Raw genomic sequence first — 13,359 nt, 5'->3', positions numbered from 1 at the left:
CATTTACAAATTTTCAGATAGTAGAATGAAATTACATTGTTTTTTTACTGTTTTTGTTTCTCAAATGTATCATTAAAATTATCCATTCTTGTTTAATAACAGGGATATGAATACCACAAACACACGAAAGAACTGAGCTGTCACAACAAAAATGGCGGCGATCTCAACTGGTCTATTGTGTGATGTCATTCTCCTTTTAACAGACCAAGTAACAGACTCTCAGCCATGTTAAATGTTATTTCCTTTTACCACGGTAAAAGAAGGCAATTTTTTTCGATTTAACATGAGTTTTTCCATTTAACACGCTTTAACATGTTAAACCAAAGATCATGAATACCCCTGGTAAAAGAAGGCAATTTTTTTCGATTTAACATGAGTTTTTCCATTTAACACGCTTTAACATGTTAAACCAAAGATCATGAATACCCCTACTAGTGGATTTTCTGATCAAGTTGTTTTGTAATGTTTATGAAATAATGAAATCTCTAACAGCCTCGTCACATCATCTATTTTCATCTATTTTAAGGATGTCCAAAACAACTCAAATAAAAACAAACCACAAGTAAGTAACCTAACACGACATCAAACAAAATGGTGACAAGCTCTGCTAGTCTGTGCGTGACGTCCATTCTCCATTTAACAGACCTAGTAACTGACTCTCAACCATGTTATAAGGTATTCATAAGGATATTCATGATTTTGTGTTAAATGTAAAATATTTTACCATGTTAAATGTTATAAGTATAGGATTGTGAGCAGCCATATTTAAAGTCATATTAAATGTTAAACAAATAAGAGCTCCTAGTGGATTTTCTGAGAAACTTGTTTTATAACCTTTCTTTCCAAAACTTCATGTTCTTGTTTACTTCTAAGTTTTGATTAAAGTAATTTATTGTAACATGCCAAAAGGGAATGAAAAGTGGAAGTTGTGTGAAAGTTTGTGAGGAAGAGAATCTTGATGAGCTAATTGACAACTCTCATTACATTATTATTATTATCATCCATTCCTTCATTAGTTATAAAAACAACCAAAACAATACTAACACAATCAAAACACAAACTACGAGCAAGTAACCTATCACGACAAACAAAATGGTGATGAGCTCACCTGGTCTGTAGCGTGACGTCATTCTCCATTTAACATACCTAGTAATAGACTCTCAACCATGTTATATGTTATATCGTTTTAACATGGTAAAAGATGAAAATATTTCTCCATTTAACATTAGTTTCTTCATTTAACACGCTTTAACATTTTAAACTAAAGATCATGAATAGGGTATATTATAAAAAAAAAAAAATCAAGATTGGTGAAATAAAAGGAAACACAAATTTCAGCAAAATAAGTGGTAGATGATAAAAATTCATTTAAATGGTACTACACAACTTGTAGGAAGATAGTCCCGGTGGTGGTCAATAAAGCTATCAAAATAGTAGAAGAAAACTGTTTAGATACCTTTGCTGACCGCCAACCAGACTATCTTCCTACAATCTACTTCATATGGTAAACTATCTTCTTCCAATAGGTACTACATAACCTATAAATCCAACTTTCATTCTAGATGTTTTTATCAAATAGTAGTTAATTTAATTACCCAAACATATAGTGTCTTTATAAACTCATATTTGTGCTGTTTTGAATAAAAATACACTATTAAAGTTTGTAGCAAGAGAAGCAAGAATACTACAATCCACCAGAGCGCAGCACCTCGGGCCTCACCGAAGTTCTTAAATTCATATATTATTTTCTTTTATAAAAACATATTATTAATGTTTATACATATTACTTAGCAATTTCGATGAAATAATAAATAAACGATGCCAAACTAACGCATGAAACTACCTCAAGGAGATAAGATAAGACGGTTTCGGCCACAGTCGTATGCACTAGTCCTGTAAATAAGGGTCTAATAGTACTTCTAAAAAGTCCCAGAAGATTACTAATCCACAGCTCATGCTTGAGACAGTTTCGGCTGATAGTCGAACCTGATTTCTAAATGGTTGTTATTTTGGGTTCACTCTTGACATGATCTTTCCCTCTACTTATCCTTCGTAAGCTCCGGTGGCTAGCTACACTCCGGGCTTATATACCTTCTTCGCCTCTGACGGAATAGTACCAGAAGGCACCTTCCTGGAGGTCTGCTTATTTCCCTCGTGTTTATAGGAATAATACCCGGTAGGACGAGGTTACCATCCTCCGAGATATAGCGGTTGTAACCCGTTAGGCTCATCCTATCTAGTCATCTTCCTTGTCAACCTTTATAAACTGAACACGCATTGTCAAGGTCTTACGAACAAGCAGAATAATCAAGAAAATAATCCACCTCGGCAAGTTAATTGACAAGAATTAAACTCTGAATTTCTAGTTATTTCATCTATTATGCAAACAGATATCGAAAGAAAGTTTTTTTCAGGTAAGAATCCTAAAGGTTCATAAGTAATATTTTATCTCCTCACTGTACAATATTCATGGCTTGTACAAATGCTTGGTGAACAAAGGTCGGTATCCACATTCTTGTTTTGTTTCTTTTACTTTTTAATGGAAGAAAATAAAGACAGGCTAAATGAAAGAGAACATAAACATCAGCAAAGTAGGAGGTAGATGATAAAATAGTACCACATAACCTATAAATTCAACTTTCATTCTAGAATTATCAGAAACTTTTTAATTTAATTACATAGATATATAATGTCTTCATAAATATATATTTGTGCTATATTAATTCCAAAATAAACTGCTTAAGTTAGTTAATAAGATTTGAAACAATGTATTTACACCAAATCGATAGAATTCTAAAATATATAATCTTAAAATGGAGTTAATTATTGAATCTGAAGGTTGGGGAATTTTTTTGATTGGTTAAAATACAGAGAACAAAGATTTGTCTGTTTGCAGTCCTAAAACTTGGCTAACTGAACACAAACGTGTGGACGGATTTGATTTGTGCCCGAAACTGACTCTAAACTAGTCGGCTACAAATTTAAGCCAACTTATACCAGATACACTACATATTCCTTTTATCCTTGATCTCATACCAACCAAATTCTCAAAATTCTATATAAACCTTTCCAACCATCCTAATCCTTTGGTTCAAACCTTATCTAGTTCCATCCATCCCTACAGCCCATCTAGAAGGTTGAAACAGTGGCAACAGTTGGCAGTGGCCAAGAGACTTATTAAAATAAAAATGGACAATTGGAGTTCTGGCAATGGTCAGATTCTCCACTCAAGTTGAGTGTTTGCGGCAAAAGCGCTCTTGCTCAGCCTCCACTGACTCACTACCAGTGATGCGGTGAGAGGGATGCACTGGGATCTTTTGAGCTCTACTCTACCCCTCACACGTGGGGGATAGAGTGGGCTCAGGGATCCTCAGGTCGATTGTGTAAATTTTGTATATTAGAGTGTAAATGTGACTAGAGACTATATTATTTTATCATTATGTTATTTATTTTTCATACAGATAGTTTGATTATGTTCATTTTGTTTATTCTTCTGTTATTTATATTTAAGAGTTTTTTTTTCATTTATTTAATTTATTGTATTTTATTTTAGTATAGTAAGATCGACATACGTATAGAGGCACCTTAAGCGTGTGCAAACCTTCATTCTCTTCAATATTCGACTGAATATAAGCAATGTATTTTTTAGACTTGTTAAAACATTTGTTTTTATTCTCGTCGTTCTCCGTTACTTACTATGAGTTTTTATGTTACATATTATTTTTTCTAAAATCTTTGGCTTTCCGAAGGTTTATAATAAGGCTATATTAATACCCTTATTATCGGAGTTATCTTTTCCGTCGAAAATTCGAATCATAAATTTTCATAATTCGAAAGTAGAAACATATCTAAGTTATAAAGTGAAAAGGAGTAGCGCATGCGCTTAGCCCTCTTGCGGGGAAGATAGCTCGCGGAGTTAGTTATTCCTCCTGGAGGCCCAAGGGTGGAGGTATGTACTTCAACGGATAGGGTGTCATCGCGATGTATTTGTTTAAATTTAAAACAAAATTTATATATTTAAAATCACTTTTATTTCAATATAATCATCATCAGGTATATTGTATGAGGTGTGGTGATGCAAAAGGATAAATATTCCAATTAGAAAATTTTTGAAAAAAAAACAAAAAAAATATACTTAAAGCTAGGATTTATGCTGTATGTAAAACGTACTGAATGAAATATAATTTTACTTTTAAAGTTTGCTTAGAGCTTTAGATTATATGCATATTTTTGGGGAGTCCTAAAATTAAATTTATCCTTTTTTACATCGCCATGCCTTATGTATATTTATTTAATTTTTTTGTGTTCATTCACCAATTTCATATTACTCTTTTTTTTTTTTTTTCCTATATTATATATTATGTTGGAAGGATAAGAAACAATGTGGAAAACTTTTAAATCGGTATGTAATTAGGTCACATTAATAATATTAGACTAGAAATATGTATATACATTTTAATTTAAAAATCTTGAATGTAAACATAATCTCTCCATTATATAAAAAAGGTTTTGATAATTATCCTGTAATATTTTATTTTACATATAATGTGGAGTAATAAAAATGGGTCGTAAAAAATTTAGTTAAACTGACAAACGCATTTTTCAAAAGCAAAGATGAAATAAATTTATTTTTTTATTTATTTAATGTAAATTACAACTGTACAAATAATAAATACAATAAGTAAATATGTTGTATGTTTCATATACACTTGAAAATCTTGGGAAGGAACCACCACATTGGTGGTCCTTCAAACATTAATTTAAATTAGAAGGTCCCGTGGCCATCTTCTTTTCAGACGCCTCGGAGGATTATCAGGGATTGTTAAGGATGAAAGATTAAGAATTAATGGGTTAGAATGGTTAAGGAGTTTGGAATGAAAAGACGCATATCTGTTTCTGGTCAAATCTGCAACGAATGGGATGTTAAGGTCTTTGTGAATGAGTTTATTTGTAACGTAATAAGGAGCATCAAGGATTTTGGATTGTAAGGATTGGATGTTGGAGAAATTTGATGGTTTGGTGGATCCCGAAATAAAAATTTAGAAAAAAAGGGAATACTCAAGTTGTTTTTGACACTTTTGGCACTAAATTGTAGTACAAATGCTGGAATAAAGACTTAAATTTTTTTTCCTGTTTACACTACATTGTAAAAATAATACATTCTGAATTACAGAATATATGTAAATTACAGTAATAAAATTTGAGCCAGGAGTGGTACAATTAAATGAACAGTTTTATAGTTTGTTGAATGGGGATAGGTCTAGTCTAGTAATAAAAAAATATATAAAATTAACAGCGATAAAATATAAAAAAAATTATTTTTATCTGTATTTATAAAGATTACATTATAAAAATGGTTTCATGTTTAATTCAATAGTAAATCCTGGAGTCAATTAATGAATAAAATAGAATTGTATAAATCAATGAGGGTTTCTTAAAATAATAAAAAATTTTAATTTATTGAAATTTGAAAATTTTACTGGAATCTTAGAAACAATTTTCATGCATAATTAACAGAATTCACTGCCGTAGAAAAGTATAAATACCTTGCATCAAAATAAAAAATAAAAAATCAATTTATATATATGGATATTTCTTCCAGTTATGATTTCCTATATTTGTGTTTGTATTCCTATTTTCAACTTTTTGAGGCTTCCTACCTCATCTTTCGAAATTTTAGGCACGAAGCTTGAATATAAAAAAAGCAGAACTAGACTATGATCTGATGAAAGGTAATCCAGGGAATCAACAATGGTTTGAGAGGAGGAAATGTGGGAGGTCATAAATATGTCAAGGATATCCGGTCGCCAATAAGTAGGATTTTTGGGTGAGAGGATAGGGTTGGTTGTTCGGATCCCCATCGTTGGTGTTTAGCATTGTAGTCTCCTTTAGCAATGAAGAGCGGTTCGAAGGTTTGGAATAAGGAATCAAGAAGGTTATAAGAAAGATTATTACAAGGACAGTATACAGCTGAAAATGTAACATGGAAAGGGCGATTCGAAATTATTACCGAGGTCGATTGGATTGCATCAGTTGGATTGGAAGGAATAAAGGAATGGGATAAGGATGCAAGAACCAGCATGGGAAGTGTTATCTGGGTGGTCTGATCTATAAGTGATGTAGTCACGTAAGTAAAGGTGTGTCCCTTAGTGAAATGAGTTTCAGTCACTAAGGCAATGTCAATGTGTTTATCGTGTAGAAATAAGGCAAGTTCATTTCAATTCACGGTGGTTTTGTAGACCATTGGCATTCCCTAACAAGACAGTGTTTTAAAGATAATTTGAAAAAAAATGAATAAAATAGAAATAAGGTCCATCATAGATAAAGTGAATATTAACTTTATTTCACTCCTAAAAAATCTTCACACTTTGATAGGTCAGTCAGGCTGAATTGTTTCGATACAATACTAATATTGAAGTACAGAGATAGTTATTATATAAAAACTATTCATATTTTATGTAGCATATTTACGACAATATCATAGATAATCAAATTGTCTTAAAGAATAAGAAAAAATCACCGAAATTGGACCAGTATTAACGAGTATACAGCGAAGTCAGCTGTTACCATTTATGTTACTATAGTTACCGTATTATCACTTCATCTATTTATTTATTGATATGAAAGTTTCAGAAGTGTTCAATCTATATATACAAAAAGAATTGGTCAAATCTTTGTCCACAACAAACTTTTGAATTATTGTACCGATTTACGTGCTGTTTTTTCAAAATATTCCCTTTCACCATGGGAAAGATAATGAAATTCCCGAATTCTCAAATATGAAAAAAATTAAACATTTTTGGTTTTAAAACGTCAAAAAACAAAAATTAATTTAAAACTCTATATTTTTAAAATCACCCACAACACCAAAAAACTCTAAGAGAACATAATTTAATGTAGAGTAGATTTGCTAAAACAAGAGCCCTAATAGAGCTGTTTACGATAAATAATTCATGAGATATAGCTTTTTAAATTGAAACATTTCATAAAGGATGCATTGAAAGATTAGTAATTAGAGAAATTATTTTGATAAATCTATATCTCAGGAACTATGTGACATATAGATGTCTATTAGCACTTAAAGTAAAGCTAGGTTTAATGGACTATAAAAACGTTTATAACCTTTACCTTCGTAGGTATAGTAGTTTTCATGATATTTGCTAAAATAAATTGATTTACAGTTGTTCGGACAATAAGTTTTATTTATGAAAAACTTCATTTCAAAAACCATTGGACGTACAGATGTCTGCCAGCGCTCAATTAAAGCTAGTGAAATTTACTACAAAATAGTGTTTATCTTTGTAGGAGTAGTAGTTTTTATGATATTTGACCAAGTACAAGAACCGGGAAGAAAAACAGGCAGTTATCTCACCCCAATTTTGGGTTTCTTTAATGAAAAATATGTATAATTACTAGTAAAAATTGATGAGTCTGCCAAGTATAGGTAGGGGGATGAAAAATGGCGGCTGTTTCAAAGGGATAAAAAAAACTAATTTTTCATTCGGAGCTCTATATCTTAAAAAGTAGGAACAACGCAAGAAAACCTAAGAGAACGTCATTTAAAGAAGAGTAAATTTGCTAAATATGAGCCCTAATAGAGTTATTTACGTCCAATCGTTCTTGAGATATAGCTTTTTAAAAAGCAACATTTCATAAAAATGTTGTATGGAACGTACATATACGAAACGCCATGTATATGTATAAAAAATGGCGACTTTTTAAAACCTTAATTTTTTAATCGGAGCTCTATATCTTAAACAGTACCAACAACACTAGAAAGTCTAAAAAGGACAATATTTAAAGAAGAGTAAATTTACTGAAATATGAGCTCTAATGGAGATATTTACGTCCGATAGTTCTGGAGATATAGCTTCTTAAAAAGCAAAATTTCTTAAAAATCTACTGAAAGATTAGTAGTTAATTAATTTATTTTGAAAATTCTATGTCTAAGGAACTATGTCGTACAGATGTCTATTAGCACTCAAATTAAAGCTAGTTTAATGGACTATAAAGAAGTTTCTGAACTTTACCTTCGTAGGAATAGTCGTTTTCATGATATTTGCTTAAATAAATTGATTTATAGTTGTTCGGACATTAAGTTTGATTTATCAAAAACTTCATTTCAGAAGCCATTGGACGATGTCTGCCATCATTCAAATTAAAGCTAGTTAAATTTACAACAAAATAGTTAATTATGTTTATCTTTGTAGGAGTAGTTGTTTTTATGATATTTGACAAAAGAAACTCACAAATACGCTAATTTCTAGTTGTTCGTATAAAATGTTGGATTTTTGAAAAAATATATCTCTAGATCCATAAGACGCACATATGTCTGCCAACATTCAAAATGAAGGAAATTTAACTTACTTTAAAGTAGTTTATGACACTTATCTTCGTAGGGGTAGTAGTTTTTATGATATTCACATATGAATATAAATTTGGAAAATGAAAATTTGTCCGAACAACTATAAATCGGTTTATTTTAGCAAATTTCATGTAAACTATTACTCCTACGAAGATAAACATCATAAACTTCTTTATAGCTCATTAAACTAGCTTTAATTTGGGTGCTAATAAACATCTGTACGTCAAATTGTTTTGAGATATAAATTTTTCAAAATAAATTCAATAACTACTGATCTTTCAGTTCGTCCCATACAATATTTTTATGAAAAATTGCTTTTTAAAAAACTTTATCTCGAGTAGTCTTTATGATATTTTCAAAGATTTTATCCGAACAACTAGAAATTAACATTTTGTAAATTTATTTTATAATATATCATAAACTACTACCCCTACGAAAATAAATATTTAATTTGAGTGCTGGTAAACATCTTTAAATCTTATGGTTCCTGAGATATTTTCTTTCACAAATCAAAATTGGGGTGAAATAACTGTCTTTTTTCTCCTCTTGGGCTCTTGTACTAATACAACTGACATCCTAAGCAATCCCAGTATTATTCTCTCCACGTATGTGTGCTCATGGTTAATAATAACCCTATAATTGTATCACGAACTCTCCAATCCTTATCAGAACCCTTGAAGAATTGTGTCAAAAATGGAGGAATAAAATAAATCACATTTACTCTTCGTCGAAAACCTACTGACTGCCCTACTATAGTATCGTTTAATAATGTTGCTCTTACCCCTTTCGAAAATATCCGGAACTCGGACAGGAATATGTCTTGTGAAGACTCCGAGGAAGAAGCCCCGATTTCAGAAATTCACCTAACACAAAAAAATCTGGACTTACGGAGTTGGGCTTTGGGTGTCTACTAAACCTTCGAATTCCTCTCGTATCCAATCCTTACAATCCAAAATCCTTCGTAAAATCCTAAATGCTCCTCACACAAATAAAATCATTCATAAAGACCTTAATGTTCCATATGTAACCGATCTAGCCCGAACCAGGTATCCTTCCACTACAAACTAACAAACCACCCAATCCCACTAGTTTCTAACCTTGCTTCCTCTTCCATTCCTGACAATCCTTCGAGGCGCCTGAAAAGAAGATGGCCACGAGACCTGCTAATGTAAAACGTCATTAATGTATAGTTTCTCTACACGCTTTGAACACTTCATTTTAACTGAGATCAAATTTACTAAATGTTTTATAATGTACAGTTGTAATTTCAATAAAGATATTTAAAAAAAAAATGTCACTTACACCACTATTCTTCTTTTCACCGCCTCTTAGAGTGGATATCAAATCGTTTATATCAGATTAAGACTATCAAATGTTGTAATAGAAACATAAATGCTTTATAAACATAAAAAAATGTTTGCCATCTTTACTTTATGAGTGAGAAAATATCCTTTCGCCAATTATGACAGTGTATAATGAACATGTATGCCGTACATCCCTATATCATACCATTTTGATCATATATCAAATTTACTAGATGTATTTTTGTGTAAATACAGTTGTAAATGTTAATAAATATATAAAAAGAAAATTTAATTATTTAATAATTTAGAATCAATTACTTTGTTGAGCGGCCCATTAATGCCTTAGTCTCCTCTTTCTACTTGCGCTTCTGTTATGTTCCTCTCGCTGCATAAAGTGTACTTATACGGTTAATAATTACATTCATATTTATTACAACAGATTGGAAAGTCGTGCTGTACTTTGAAATTTTCTTCTCTATACTTGTCCGGTGTCAATTCGTCCAAGAGTACTTCTATCCTCCAAATCAAGCTCATTAGTCGCCTCATATCCTCATTCGAGTCTTTCACGCACCTTTCTTTCATCAATTGTTTATATTTCTTCAACTGCATAAAATGTATATTAAGTAAGTACATTTTACTTATGAACTCCCCATGCTTACTCAACTCCCCAATCCTGGTGCACGGTGGGAGAATAGTCTCCAAACTTGATTCTGGGTGATTTGTCAAGTTGTTCTTCCGAACTAAAGTGATTCTACTGGTCCTAGAGAGAAGAGGCCTTATCGGGTGATATAGAACATTTAGCATTTTTAAATAAAATTAGTTTTTAATTAAATTTTTTTTCTTTTCTCTTTTTTTCCTCTTTCACACATTAATTAATCATATGGAAATTATTCGATTTTTACATTTCTTTAATATTTTATCAATGTACATCTGTGTCTTTTGGTGAAATCGTTGTAAAAATTATGTTTTGAAAGTAATGAAAATGGGGTATCATCACGCCCCATTTACTGAAAATAATATTTAACAATAATACATTCCAGAGAGGTAGAAAGATATGAAAGAAGCGGAAGAAACAATAATCTCGGTGCGTATGATTAGCGAAGATAAAAAAATCCGTACTGTGTGGTCTCATCCTCTGGAAATTTTTCCAGTTACCCGTCAAATATTAAACTCAGAACTGAAACCAAAGCTCGTCCTTAAGGAGTAATAATAGTAAAAAAAACTATTTAATGTTAACCACTCTTACCCCCGAAGATTGATTTCAACTATTACTGCACTTACTAGACAAACGGTCTAAACTTCCAACTCATTACAAAAGACTGATCTACATGACAATAATAAGGCCCATCTGGACATACGGAGTTGAGCTTTTGGGCTCCACTAAACCTTCGAATTCCTCTCGTATCCAATCCTTACAATCCATAATCCTTCGTAAATGCTCCTTATTTTTTTACTAATAAAACCGATCTAGCCCGAACCCGATATCATTCTTTCCATTATAAACTCCCTAACCACCTAAATCCACTAGTTTCTAACCTTGCATCCTCTTCTATTCCTGGCAATCCTCCGAGGCGCCTGAAAAGATGGCCTCGTGACCTTATATTGTAAAATGTTTTTAGAGTTCTACTACTGTGTAGTTTCTCTACATGCTGTATCATATCATTATTATAATATAATTATGATCAAATTTACTTGTTTTATTTTTTATACAGTATATGTAAATATCAATAAATAAATAAAAAAAAAATGTTAATTAATGTTTCGCTCCAATTCGCAGGGTTTCGTCAAGGCTAAAAGAAAACAATATACAATTATTGTAAGATGTGACAAGAAAATTAGAATGAATATACAAAGAGAATAAAAACATTATTAAAAATTAAAATTTGTTGTTCATTACTTCTAGACCAACGGTTGGCAAGGAGGTAATTTGGTCAGAATCACGTTCAACCCCCAGATTTTTTTCTGATTAAGGGTACCCAATTTATGAGGCTGGGTGCATCCCAGAAGGGCTCCAACAGCCACAGGTTTGACTCATGGCTGCAGTGTATGAGAAAACAATTTTCTGCCCGGCCGGATTCAAATCCAGGTCCTTGTGGTTAGCATTATGTTGCCTTACTACAGTTTCACTACGCTCTCCTCCCCCCCCCCCCAAAAAAAAAAGATTATACAAAATATATTTTTAAACAAAAAAATATGTTACGAAAATATAAATATATATGAATAGGGAACTAATTAATAATATATGTAGTCATGTGTGATTGAATTGTAATATAGCAATAGAGAAATAAAGGGCTGGGGGGGGGGTAACGTCACTTTTTTTTTTTAATATATTCTTAGTATATTACTTTTTTCGCCTCTAATTTATTATTATTATTTATTATTACATATTCTTAATATTCCCCTATTACTTGTTATCGTACTTTACTTTTGCCACGTTCACTTTACCTATCTGTTTATCATTTACACCTGCTTTCTATCATATTTGTTACTATCACTAATTAGTATTGTTATATCTTTTATTTATCTATTTCTCTATCACATTTTTATCACACATGACTTTATCTAATGTTAATTAGTTCCCTATTCATTTTTAACATTTTTGTAACATATTTCCTCTTTGTTTTAAAAAATATTTTTGTATACTTTTTTACCTTCTTTGTATATAACTTTCTTGTCACATCTTACATTTTTTGCATCTCTTGTTTTCATTTAGCCCTGACGAAGCCCTGCAAAGTGGGGGGAAACGTCGGTAAACATTAAATAGTTTTTTACTATTTTGTAGCTTTATTGACTATCTTCTTATACAATACAACTTAAAGATCAATTTATATACTTATTTTATACCAGATCGGCCTGGCGGGCCTTACATGGTTAGTGTAAGAGGTACATTTTTTTTTTAACAATTGGGAGGGGGGTAAAGTTTCATCCAAAAGACACCCCTAACTATATACTATGTTATAAGTAAAATAAATATATTAAAAAAATAATACTTTCTAAAAGATAAAAGTAAAGTTAATAACAAAAACAATGGCATTTATTCATTTAACAAAGTAAATAACTGACTTCTAATGGGGAAAAAATGAAAGTGAATTTAAGAAAACGATGAAGAGAAAAAAAAAAAGATTTTAAGATAAAATAAAATTTTAGAGTGACAATAACAGAACTAATATAGAATTTATAACAGGCTGTCCTGCAACAGTCTGGGATTCATTCTTCGGGTCGTGGATGGGTTCCCAAGTTCTCTGCTACTCAACTATATACATTGTTATTATTAAAAGAAAAAGGGAAAGATAAAATAAATAGATAAAAATACTAATTCACTTATTAAGAATTATTTTACTCGAAAAGTAAAATTAATAATATTAATTTTCCATTACCTTATTAGAGTTCAAAAAAGAATTGATGATAACTATAATAGGCACTCATTATCATTTATTGTATTAAAATCTTGACTTTAATCCTAGGTACCTAAATGATGGGAACCTTTGAAAATTGGATTTTTTTAAATTTTTTACCAGATGTACCTGGTAGAATTACATGGTTGATATAACCGTTACATTATATACATATATTTTTTTATAATGTTCTTATTAAGAGAAAAAGGGAAAGATAAAATAAATAGATAAAAATACTAATTCACTTATTAAGAATTATTTTACTCGAAAAGTAAAATTAATAACAAAAAATAAT

The 13,359-nt window shown here is 31.0% G+C and overlaps 1 long non-coding RNA gene across 1 annotated transcript in view; it reads left to right on the top strand.

Annotated features, from left to right (window-relative positions):
* The first annotated feature begins 3,913 nt into the window (after window positions 1-3,913).
* LOC106679538 (uncharacterized) overlaps window positions 3,914-13,359 on the top strand; it is a 52,923-nt gene continuing 43,477 nt past the window's right edge. Inside the window, exon 1 of the long non-coding RNA XR_010843126.1 lies at window positions 3,914-3,949. This is a non-coding gene — a long non-coding RNA (uncharacterized lncRNA). The remainder of the gene's footprint in view (window positions 3,950-13,359) is intronic.

The sequence above is a fragment of the Halyomorpha halys genome, unplaced genomic scaffold (genome assembly GCF_000696795.3).
Source record: "Halyomorpha halys isolate HHAL.00 unplaced genomic scaffold, Hhal_1.1 Scaffold13.1, whole genome shotgun sequence".
NCBI lineage: Eukaryota > Metazoa > Arthropoda > Insecta > Hemiptera > Pentatomidae > Halyomorpha > Halyomorpha halys.
This window is presented reverse-complemented; position numbering and strand designations above follow the sequence as displayed.